The following is an 11,708-nucleotide window of genomic DNA, read 5'->3' as shown; positions in this document are numbered from 1 at the left end:
CTGGGGTCGCGGCGGGCTGGGCGACGAGGCCTGCGACCGGGGGGGCCCCGGGGAGGCGCGTGTGCGCGGGCGAGGCCGAGACGCGCGCGCGCCGTGAGCCCCGCGCCGCGCCCGCCCCGCGCGCCCCTGCGCTCACCGCGCCGCTCCCCGGGTCCCGGACGCTCGCAGGCCTCGTCGCCCAGCCCGCCGCGACCCCAGTGTCCCCCCTCCGCCGACCCTGGCCTCCCGGGGGCGCCCAGCGCGGTCCGGCGAGCGGGGGTGAGGGTCGGGCGGCGGCCCAGAGGGCCGGGATGCGGAGCTCGCCCGTCCTGCCGCATCTTCTGCCCCGGCCCCGCCCGGCCTCTCCCGGGTGCACGCACTTCTTGGGGGCCCCGGGCTGCCCTGAGCGGCCTTGTGCCCCCGCGGGCCGGGTGATGAGGCGGCTGCTGACCTGGGTGGGTGCTGGGAGATGCCCCTGCCGCCCGCGGCGCGGAGAGAGTTGGCGATGCAGCCTGCAGCAGCGCCGTAAACAAACCGTTTAAAATATCTGGAGCCAGTAAGTTAAGTGAAATCAAGGGGATCAGGGACGAAACCTCTTCTGACGGGACCTCCAGTTTGGCCTGCAGTGGGAGTCCCCCCGCTCTCCCGTCCTTCAGCTGGCCGGACCCTGGACACCCACCTCCTTTCTGTTTCTTTCAGGGAAGGGTGACAGGCCTCTGGGGGTAGAATGCAAACTTCCAGCCCTATCTGGAAGTCTAGAGAGCGGCGTATTGTCTGCTAGAAGGATGAAAGAGTGTCACTGTGGCTCCTAAAAATTAAGTTCTTATTATGACTACTTCCTTGAGTTTAAAGATCATTTCCCCCTCCCTTGCTTGTGTAAGTGCTGAGCCAAAACCCAGAACCCCTCTTTTGTCCCTGACTCTCTTCTCCTCTTGGCCACAGCTCTGGGAGCGCGGCTCAGGATACCAAGGACTTCCTGGAGAGAGCAGTACAGGGCAGTGTAATATCCCATCCCTTGCACCCAACCCCAAGTCCCTGCCATAGGGAGGCCTTTCTGGTGCTCTCCCCTTTGTTCATTCTAGGCAGGAAGAACCACTGCCTGGGGCTGCCAGAAATCTAGACCCTTGGGTAGAAGTCACAGGATCCCTCCATCTGGGGCAAGCTTACGAGTTACACTCCTCACTTCCCTGACCTCTGAATGAGGATTAACAAAGTCTGGAGCACATGTAGGAGAAGAAAACACCAACAAGAATTCTTTCCTATTTGGGATTGGCTTACAAAACAGTACCCCCCTTTCTTCCCCCAGCTCTGAAGCAGTCCTTCCTTTATTAGCATCCATAACTAATGTGCAAAAGATAAAACAGTAAATTAAGGCAGAGTTTGACGGAAGGGAATTTGCCTCAACACCGTTTAAGGGAAAGGAGTTGTTATTTTACAAGCTGGCAACTCCCAACCCCTGAAAACTTCCCTCATTAGTTGAAGGTAGTAACAAGGCTACAGAAGAACAAAGGGAATGTTGATACAGGAGAAGGCACAGGTGTGAAGGACTGTCTTCCCAAATCCCAGTCTACGGTGTATTTGGAGAGACTGGGGGGGGGGGGGGGAAATCTGTCTTCTTAACGTCTCCTTAGCATAAGCCTTGTTGTAAATTTTTGCTCTGGCAACAGTGAGACGGCTGAGGCATCCAGACAGTGTTCCCAGGAGCAAAGGATGGGGGGCGGAGGGTGAAGGAGAGCTAGAGGAACAACCCCTCTCTGGAAGAACTGCAAGTTCCACTTTCCCAACAAGACATGCATCCTGTCCCTGTGCTCAGGGCTGCCGGCCGGGAAGCCTCTCCAGAAAGGAGACCTCCCACCCCTCACAGAGATCTGGCTTTCCTTCCCTTTCCACCACATCTGTTTATACAACGCAGGAAGGCTGAAGAGCAAACAGAACCATGTTTACTGGGAATCCCATCCTGGGCCTAAGCTCAGGATACAGATTTGCCCTCACCGTGGAGGCTGAGGATAAATAGATCATCCTGGAAAAGGAAAGGGAGAAAGCCCTGGGGCTACAGAGCTGGCAGAGTGGTTGTCTCATAAGAGGCCTCACCCCCAAAGCCACGTAGGAATGGGTAGATTTCTATTTGAATGTAAACACGGTGCCTCTTGTTAATGCATGAGTATACTCGAGCCTAAAGCAATTTCACTGTGGGTAATAAACATTTTCAGTTTGGGGCCTCTAACGTAGGGGAAGTTACATGAATACTTTTATTTTCAGTTTTTGTGTATGGTCTCCAGTTGGAGAATAAGGCCTTTTGAAGAAATCCAAATAATATTGTAGATGCCATTTTTGCTAAGTTCTCATGGGAAGAAATTTAAATTTACAGGTAAAATGTAGAACAATTAATGAGAGCCTTTATAGGGTGATCTTTTTATTATTATTATTTATCTGGTTTATTAAGATGTTCCCATTATCCTCCAGCCCCTACACATACCAAAACAAGCAGTTAACCTAGAGGTCAAAATTTTAAATCCTTAATAAAAAGCACCACAAAAAAAAAGGCTTGGACTTCCTGGGATTCAAAGGCCAGAACTAAAAGGGAGGATTGTTTTGTTTTTTTTTTTTGCTAAAGGAGTAAGAGACAACCTGAGTTAAAAATAAAAATAAAAACTGGTGTTTCCTGTGAAGCTGATGTAGCTTCTGTGCATAGTAAAGGCCTTCAGGCTGGAGGGACTTCTCTCCCTCCGGGGATAAATGAGGCAATACTACAGAAAGCTAAACGCAAGTGCCCAGCTCTGGAGAGCCTCTGGGGGAGTCAGCTAAACCAGAGGGGCTGCTGGGCTTCCTAGGTCAGGTTTGTTTGTTTAGGCTACATCTATGAAGGAAAGGGACTAAGAAATGAATCCTACTCAGTCTGAGGCAGATACACAAGTGCACTTAGCTAGGGCCCCACTCACATTCTGCCAGCCTGGAATTGGAAACCTCCTAAGTAGACCCAGAAGCAAATCTGTGGCATCCAGCTAAGATCTCCCTGCGGATATGAATTGAGAGACGAGAGACCTTACATAGCTTTATTAATTCAGGCCTTATTCTGAAGACCTGGCTGTAACTCAAGAGGTTTTTTGTGACCAAGTGGGAATTTTCCTTTTACAATCCCACCATTCCCCTGGAAGGATATGCCTGGCCAAAAGACAGCTGTGCAGGTGGTCCTGCTGGAAGGTGATGGGAGCCCTGCTCCGCCTCCACCAGCACTGTTTGTCACCACACCCTCCCTCCTGTTCCAGCAAGACTGCGGGCAGCATGCAGTCTGCTTTCTCCTTCCTGAGGCTTCTTGGGTGTTCATAATTGTATCTAGGGATTGCAGGATCAGCCCTCTAGGCTTTCTGCTTGCAAATGACATGCTAATATGTCGAGCCCCAGGACAGCACGGGTTTTAATCCACCTAGGAGTTTGACAGTCTTCAGCCCTTTCCTCTCCACTGCTCTCTTAGAGTGGTTCTAGCCCGGGATCTAAGGTGCCTTTCTTTTTCAATTTTTTTCATCATTCACCAGGTCCTGAGCAGATGGTGTGGCTGTGCTGGCTGTCATCACTCCTCCTATGTTTCCATGGAAACGTGGGGCATAGGGACCATCTCTGCCTTGGGCTCTCTGGCAGTATCCTCTGGCGGAGAACTTCAGCACTCTGGCCCTCCCCCTTGCCTGCCCACATTCTGGAGGGTTTGAGAATGTGCCGCCAGGGTCATTTGTGAGATCATCCAAGGACATACTCCCCAAGCACGGTTGTGAACTGGCTTGAAAAGGGAGGGGAGAAGGAGGGGTGCCAACACCCCAGTTGTATGGCTGAGGCCAATTTGCAATGGTGGCATATTTGGACTATCTGTCCCCGCAGCTGGATTCCATAATCACTGATTATTGCCCAGATGTCAAAAGAGATACTCCTAAGGTTGTATCTGCTCATCAGGTAAGGGATATTTAATGAGTATAACAATGTTACTGATGGTTTATGTTTTACTGACATTCCACCCCCTCCATGAGCAGTCTTTTTTTTTTTTTTCAACAAAACCGTGTTTTCCCTAAGGAATGTACCTTCCTCAAAGTTTCCAACATCCTCCTGTCTACATAATTCACTTATATAGCTACTAAGACATTAATTAGATTCAGAAGTCTGTAGCAACAGCAGAGCTGGGCAGGTCAGAGGCCAGACAGGGCAGAGAAAAGAGTGGGGAAAATGACCCTTGGGAGAGGGTAAGGAAGCAGAGGGAAATTTTTCATGCCATTCAACTACCAAACAAGACAAAGATAATTTCAAAATGTGGTCAACTACCATAACATTGTTTAGAGAGTTAAAGTATTGTCCAATTAAAGAGTCCTTTTTAAAAAAAAAGTTGATTTGGTAGAAGAATTCTATGCATATATGTCTTTGATGTTAGTTGCTCCTTATACATCTGTTACAAAAGACTAGTGTGTGAAGCTCACTACATTTTTAAAAAGGAAAGAAACAAAGCACTTGTACTGAAAATGAAAAAGCAGGCAGAAAAGGCATAGGCGATTCATAAAAATGATCAGAAAAGTGATTCCTATCACAGATCATGTATTTCGTGCCATGCTGACCTACTTGGGGGATAATCCCATTATTTGTGATATGAGAAGAGCCCTTGGTGCTAGTAACAAGAACCAACCATCCTGACTTAAAACTTAATATTCCCACTGGCTCTTTGCTGTGCTTCTTGAGATGTACGCTGGCCATCATGCAAGACGCAAGGACTCTAAACCTTTGAGAATAGGAGGTCACTAATCATAATGATAGCCACCATTTCTACATTATGATGTACCGGGTACTGCTCTAACTATCAACTTTGTTTATTCCTCGTAAAACCACATGAGGTATGTTACCATTGTTTTTATTTTACAGATGAGTAAACTAAAGAACAGATATGTGTCACAAACCAAAGAACAACAGATCAGAGATTGGATCTAGCCACCAAGGCTGTGTTGGATATTTTTGTCTCTGTCAGTTTTGGTCTCTGGCAGTTCTAAAATGTTAGAGTTCAGTCTTCAGTTGTTCTTTCCTGAGCACTGCCAGACAGGAATCTCTGGAGGACGTCAGGAGAGCCATAAATCGGTTCTTGTTTAAAGGTATGACCTCCTCCTTGGCTTAAACAAATCTCAAGGTGTTGGTCTGTTCCAAACAGGAGCGCTTGCTGTTTTGTTAGGTGTTTGTTTTTTTTTTTTAACTTTTTATTTTATGTTGGAGTATAGTTGATTAACAATGTTGTGATAGTTTCAGGTGTACAGCAAAGTGATTCAGTTAGGTGTTAACAGACAGCAAGACCAACGCGTCCAGTAGGCGGAGATGCAGCGTAGGTCTGAGGGGAAATGAGGGAGGGAAGTCACGACGTGACTGACATGTCAGACTCTTTTCTCTGTGGCATCAGAGAGGTTTCCCGCATGGAGCTAATGATCCCCACAGAGCCCCTGGAGGACACTGAGGTTGCAAGTGGACCAGTTCTGGCTCACTTCCTGAAGACACAGAAATTTCCAAATTATATCCTGATGGTTAAACACTGATGGGCCACGGACAGCAGTATAAGTTCCTCCCAAAGCCTATCAGGTAACAGCATCTCCAAACCTCAAAGTTCATGGTGGAGGTGCTCCCATCTAGAAATAGAAGACACAGAGAGAGCAGGGTACCTCATCGGGAGCTTGGGACAAACACGTTATGTCAGTCACTGCTGGTCACCTACCCAATATCTATCTGCCCTCTTCTCTACTAACAAAACCTAAGTTTGGGGATGTCATGAGCCCAGCAGAAATAATTATATTTTCTAGTCTCTATCTCAGCAAGAACTGGGCATGGAACACAGCTCAGGCCAATGAGACATAAGCTTAAGTCAGCTGGAATTTCTTGGAAAGTTTCACTTTCCTGGAATAGGCAACATTTTTTCCTCTAGGTTACTTCTTTTTTTCCAGAATGCAACTGAAGGCCTGAGGTGGAGCAGCCATCTTGGACCCTGAGGGCAAAAGCCACAAAATAAAATTGGCAGATGTGAAGTTAAAAGGAGGCTATGTCTGATGGTTTCGTCACACAATCGTACCATCTTTGAACCACCTACCTAGCTCAGGACTTTTGGGAGCAAAACAAGACCCTATTTGGCTGAGCCATTATAATCATGTTTTGATTATTACACCTAACTCAGTGAAGTCATGTTCCCTCCAGTGTGCCCTGCACATGGCCACACATGGTGAGGTCTACCAGATGTCCCAGACTATGTGCCCCATAGGCAAAGCTTATGTTTTCTCTCTTAAATATCTCGCCTTCTGGGTTCACTCTGGTTGCAAGAAGAGCAATTAACAAGAAACCCATGCTCAATTGTCTGAAGGCTGATTAATACGGCTCCAGCATATTTTTAATATTCCATATTAATAATTGTTTCTTTATTTCCATGTTATCTGGTTAAGTTACTGTTACATCCTCACAGGGATACTAGAAGATCTCATTTCTGGAAAATAAGAGTCAGGCTTTCTTTTGTCCTTGCCACATATACAAAAAAATATGCATGTTTCAGGCTCTGCCATTGTTTCTACCAATAAGCTAATTACCACTGTGTGACGCTGATTCACTTCAGAAGGAGTTTAAAAAAACAACAAATTAAGAACAGTATTCTGAAATATAAACTGTATTACAAGGTTAGAACCCTATAATGAAATAGTAGAAGCTTGAAAGTCGGGAGAAACCATGGAGGCTCTCTCTCACCAACCTCCTCCCCAGGCAGGAATTCCCTCTATATTAGCCCTGGTATGTTCAGCCCACTCATGAACACTTCTAATGATAGGTAGGCTTCCTATTCCATTTTTAATGGAACTTAGCTCTGCCTGGAACAACATCCTTCTTTATATTTATGAATCCCAAATTGATTTCCCTGTAACTTCCTAGCATATCACTAGCTTACAGGAAACACTCAATTACAGCTCAGTTCCCCTGAACTTCTCTTGGTCCTAAAGAATTCCTTGTTGGGTGGGGAATCCTTTACAGAGAAGGGGAGCCAGTCTCTTAAAAGGAGGGCATGGATGGGGGTGAGAGAAACCCCATTTTCTTCCAACTGGTGGTTGGTTTCTTGGAAGCAGGGAGCTTCAAAAAGCAGGCGGAGCCGCAAGAAGGAAAATGCCCAGCACGAGATACGGAGGCAGGAGCCTCCTCAAAAGAAAGCAACCTCCCTGCTGGTTCTCCAGGAAGTCGGCGCACAATGAGAGGTGGAAAATGGGGCCCAAGATCATGGGAGAAGGGTGAGAATGAGGCCAGGAAGGAGGCCTGATGAAAGCACCAAGGCCTCAGGGCCAGGCCCACCCTGACGTCAAGACAGCAGCTCTTGCAAGAGCTAGTTCCCAGTGTTTTTCCAAAGTTCCAACTCTCCTGCGATGCTTATTATAATTCTATATACGTGGCACAGACAGTTACATTTTCATGAATTTAGCACTACTTTCTGTCACGCTCTAGACAACAATATGAGGTTTATTACAACAGAAAGGGAGAATCATCATCTTGGATCTGAGTGAGTGGCAGCCCAGATCCCCACACCCTGTCATCCCCCACTGAAGAGCGCAACCTCAAGTCAAGGATGGGGTTGCTTAACCAAGCCCAGGTCTTGGGCTCAGGACCCACGACAATACTCTCAATGAGCACATATATCATTTCAGACTTTTTTTTTTTAACTGAACAAACATTACTGAGCATCTAGTACATGCCAAGCAGCAGGTTAAGAAATAAGGAGAGATTATAATACAATTATAATACAATTAGTGCTATGACTAGGGAAGAACAAATACTCAGGGAGATCTTTCTAGAAAGAATGACTGACTTGTAGTCTAAGTCAAGAACTGACTTATCCAGAATAAGGTGGGTGGGAGAGGATGGAAGAGGTCTGTATGCCAGGCCGTGTCACCTGCTATGACAGAGGAGTGTCTTCAAAGCTACAGGAGCAAGAGCCAGTGGGTGATGACTTCTGTCTCAGGCTCTCTTAGTGCAGAAGCTAACATTTGGGCTGGGCCTAAAGGAATGAAAGCCAAAGTGGCTATGGGTGGCAGTGATGGAAAAGCATTCCAGGCAGAAGGAAGAGCACACGATGGGGCACAGGCAAGAAGCACATCCTGTTGTGGTGACAGAGCAGGTTCTGTGTGGTCAAAGTATTGCCTTGTGGAGGAGAGCTGGAGCAGTTAGTGAGTCATGTTCAGGGTGGGAGCAGAGGCAGAAGGAGGTGGGGAGGGGTGCGGAGAAAAAGGCACAAGGCCAGGGCAAGAGATTGGGGCCAGGTGGTGAAGAGCCCCGTTCGGCTGCTGTGAAAACATGGGAAGTGGGCAGGAAATGAACATCAGCGATTCAGTGAGGCAGCAAGTGTACACCCAGCTGCTAAACCCAGAGGGATAGCCGAGAGTCGAAAAGAGGAAATGGTTTCTGAGAAGCCAGAGAAAGTATTGCACAGAGCACTCGGCCCAGAGGCTTTTCTTTTTTTTTTTTTTTTTTTTGCTGTAAAATTGAGCAAGCCCTTTCCTCGGTACAGGGCTGACCACATTGTCTGCAGGGCCCACAGCAAACTGAGAATGCGGAGCCCCTCGTTCACAAATGATTAAGAATTTCAAGACGATGACAGCAGAGCATTAACCCAAGCACAGACCCTTCTCCATGTGGGGCCCTGTGTGACTGCCGAGGTCACAGCCCACGAAGCCGGGGCTGCCGAGCTGTTGGTGCTATGGGGCACATCTTCACTCACAGGGTGCATGTCAGGCAGCCCGCATCACAGGGGCTGCTTGAGCAGCACATGGGGAGCACAGCCCCGCGTTCACACAGTCTGCGCCACTACTGAAAATACACACAGAGGAAGACGATCCAAGCCACGCACAGCAATATGCGATGGCGAAAACCCTAGATTAAAAGTACCTTCAGTTTCTAAGAGTGAGTCCTCACAAAGGCCTTTGCTTGCTAGGCAAGGTGATGATAGAGATGTAGGTTAGGGAAACTGAGGGAAGGGAGGAATTGTTCTCCAAAATAAAATAATAATAATAACAGGAGTACAGGAAGGCATAAAGAGTGTGGCTAGAGGGGGAAGGGGTCGCAGCTTAAGGGAGTAGAATTTGGGGGAAAGATAAAATCTAAATGGATTTCAAATTTGGGGGGATATGATATAATCGCGTTCTCCATCCTCCTAATGAGTTTTAAATAAAAACTGCCTTTGCTCATCCAGGCTTAGGGAGAAAGACGTGTGTGTCTGCATGTGTCCGTGTGCGCACGCATGTGTTGGGAGAGGTGATTTTCAAACCCACCTGAGGTTAGAGTTAACTGGGGGAAAAGTTCCAGTCGCCTACCTGCACCGCCTGCCCCCTTGCCCCAAGCAAGATACTGATGTGATTGGTGTGAAGTGAGTTTGAAGAGCCTCTGACTCAGGGGAAGCCATCGCAAATGGCCAAGGTTAGGTGTCTCTTCTGGCCCTGGTCCAAGTCTTTTTCTTTGGTAATCCTGTCATTTTCATTGGTCTGTTTGTCTCTTGTTGGGTCAGTTTCACACTTTGCAGTTATTCCCACCTTGTTCTTCCTTCAGATAATCTTCTATTCCTAGTCCTTTGTTTTTCATTATCGCTTTAGAATCAGCTTGTCAAATTACACACACACACACACACACACACACGTGCACAAAGAAAACCTCTTAGTTTCAATTTCAACAGAAATTGCTTTGAATATACAGATCCGTTTGGAGAACTAATACATCAAAGATATTGTCTTCTGACACCTGAACATACTATGTTCCCAGATTATTTAGATTTCCCTTTACTTATACCAATAATGTTTCATATTCATCGGCATACAGATCTTGCATATCACTTGTTAGATTTTTTTCCCCTCTAGGTGTTTGATTAAACTAACCTATTCATTCTAATAATTTGTCTGTAGCTTTATTTTTATTTCCTACGTACACAATAACTCAACAACAACATCCTGTGATTAAGGGCTGCTCCTTCCCAGCCTCTGCGATCCTCACACCTTTATTTCCCTTCTTAAATTACCAGCTAGAACTTTAAATACAGTGTTGAGTAGAAGCGGTAATGGTGGGCATCCTTGTCTTATTCCTGATTTCAAAACTAGGGATTTTTGGTAGATCCTTTATCAGATTAAGGAATTCTCCATCTATTCCTAGTTTGTTAACCTTATAGCTATTAATTTTTGTTGTTGTTTGTTGAAAATGTGAATTGTAGCTGAATTTTATAAAATGTTTTCTGTGGCCTGTTGAGATGATTCTATTACCTGACTGTTTTTTTTTCTGTTAATGGTTAATGTAGTGAATTAGATTGATTGATTTTCAAAACTCAAACCAGCCTTGTATTCATGGAATAAACACAACTCAGTTGTAATGCATTACTTGCTATAGATTCAATATGCTATTTTGGGGGGGGAGGGGAATTTCTGCACCAATGGTCGTGAACAAGTGAGTAAAATTTTCCTATTTTGAAGTGATCTTGTTAGCTTTTGCTAAGAAAGCCCTTGAAAATGAATTGGGGACATTTACCTTTTTCTTTTTATTCTCTGGGAGAGTTTGTGTAATCTTGGGATGATTTCTTCTTTAAGAATATAATGGCATTCACTAGTAAAGTCATCTGAGCCTAGACTTTTCTTTGAAGGAAAAATTTTAATTATGGACTTGATTTTTAATACTTTAAAGTCTATTTTCTGTCAGTTTTGGTAAGTTGATGGCTTCTACAACGATATTCAAGTCATGAAAAATATCAAGTTGAGTGGCATGATTCATGATGTTTACTTTCTTAGTAGCTGCAGGATCTGTAGTTATTCCCGTTTTCATTCCTTACATTGCATATTTATAGCTTCTCTCCCTCTCTCTCTCTCTCTCTCTTTTTAAACCAATATCACCAGCACTTTATCAATTTTATTAGTATTTTCAAAGAACTACCTTTTGTCTTTCTGTTGCCTGTCTTCTGCTTCATTCATTTCTGCTGTCATCCTCATCATTTCCTTCGCTCTAATTTATTTTATTTTGATTTGCTGTCTTCTTCCTAATTTCTTGAGCTGGGTGCTTGGCTCTGATATTTGGCCTTTCTCTTTTCTAATATATGCATTCAGTGCTACACTTTTTCACGCAAGCACAACTTTAGCTGCATTCTATAAGTTTTGATGTATAGATTTTCATTATCATTTAGTTCAAAGTATTTTCTAATTTCCATTGTGATTCCTTCTTTAACATAGTAGTCATTTAGAAGCATATTTCTTTATTTCCAAACATGTAGGATTATCTAGTTATCCCTTGGAAGTTGGCTTGTAGTTCAGTTGCACTGTGATCGCAGAAAACACTCTATCATTTCGATCTTTTGAAATTTCTGAGACTTACTCTCTGGTCCTACATATGCTCAATTTCGTAACTACTTCCCATGTGCTAGAAAAATACGTGTACTCTGCTACTGTTGCTACGGTATTATATATATATGTATAAACACACACACACGTGTATATATATGTGTGTGTGTGTATATATATATATATATACACACCTGTAAATATATATACATATATGTCATGTTTTCTAATATTATTGTTCAAAGCTCTTTATCCTTACTGATATTTTGTCTGTCGTTCAGTCATATCTAAGAGATACGTTAACATTTCCCGCTATAATTAAGAATTTACTTATTTCTTATAAATCAAGTTTTGCTTTACATATTTTGAGGTCACGTTTATTAAGTGCATAACAAT

At 44.9% G+C, this 11,708-nt stretch overlaps 1 protein-coding gene across 12 annotated transcripts in view; it reads right to left on the bottom strand.

The window, feature by feature from the left end:
* The window catches only part of AFF3 (AF4/FMR2 family member 3), a 607,218-nt gene that overhangs the window by 562,759 nt on the left and 32,751 nt on the right, over positions 1–11,708 (bottom strand). Inside the window, exon 1 of one of the 12 annotated variants that reach the window (XM_029232768.1) lies at positions 659–11,444. The exons of the other annotated variants lie outside the window; for them this stretch is intronic. The gene's annotated coding sequence lies outside the window, so the exon portion shown is untranslated. Of the gene's footprint in view, positions 1–658; positions 11,445–11,708 lie in introns of those variants that run through there. 12 annotated transcript variants of the gene reach the window in all.

Source organism: Monodon monoceros, unplaced genomic scaffold (genome assembly GCF_005190385.1).
Source record: "Monodon monoceros isolate NGI ecotype Baffin Bay Population unplaced genomic scaffold, NGI_Narwhal_1 Super_Scaffold_19, whole genome shotgun sequence".
In the NCBI taxonomy this organism is placed as follows: Eukaryota; Metazoa; Chordata; class Mammalia; order Artiodactyla; family Monodontidae; genus Monodon; species Monodon monoceros.
The sequence above is the reverse complement of the archived record's forward strand: the minus strand, read 5'-3'. Positions and strand labels throughout refer to the sequence as shown.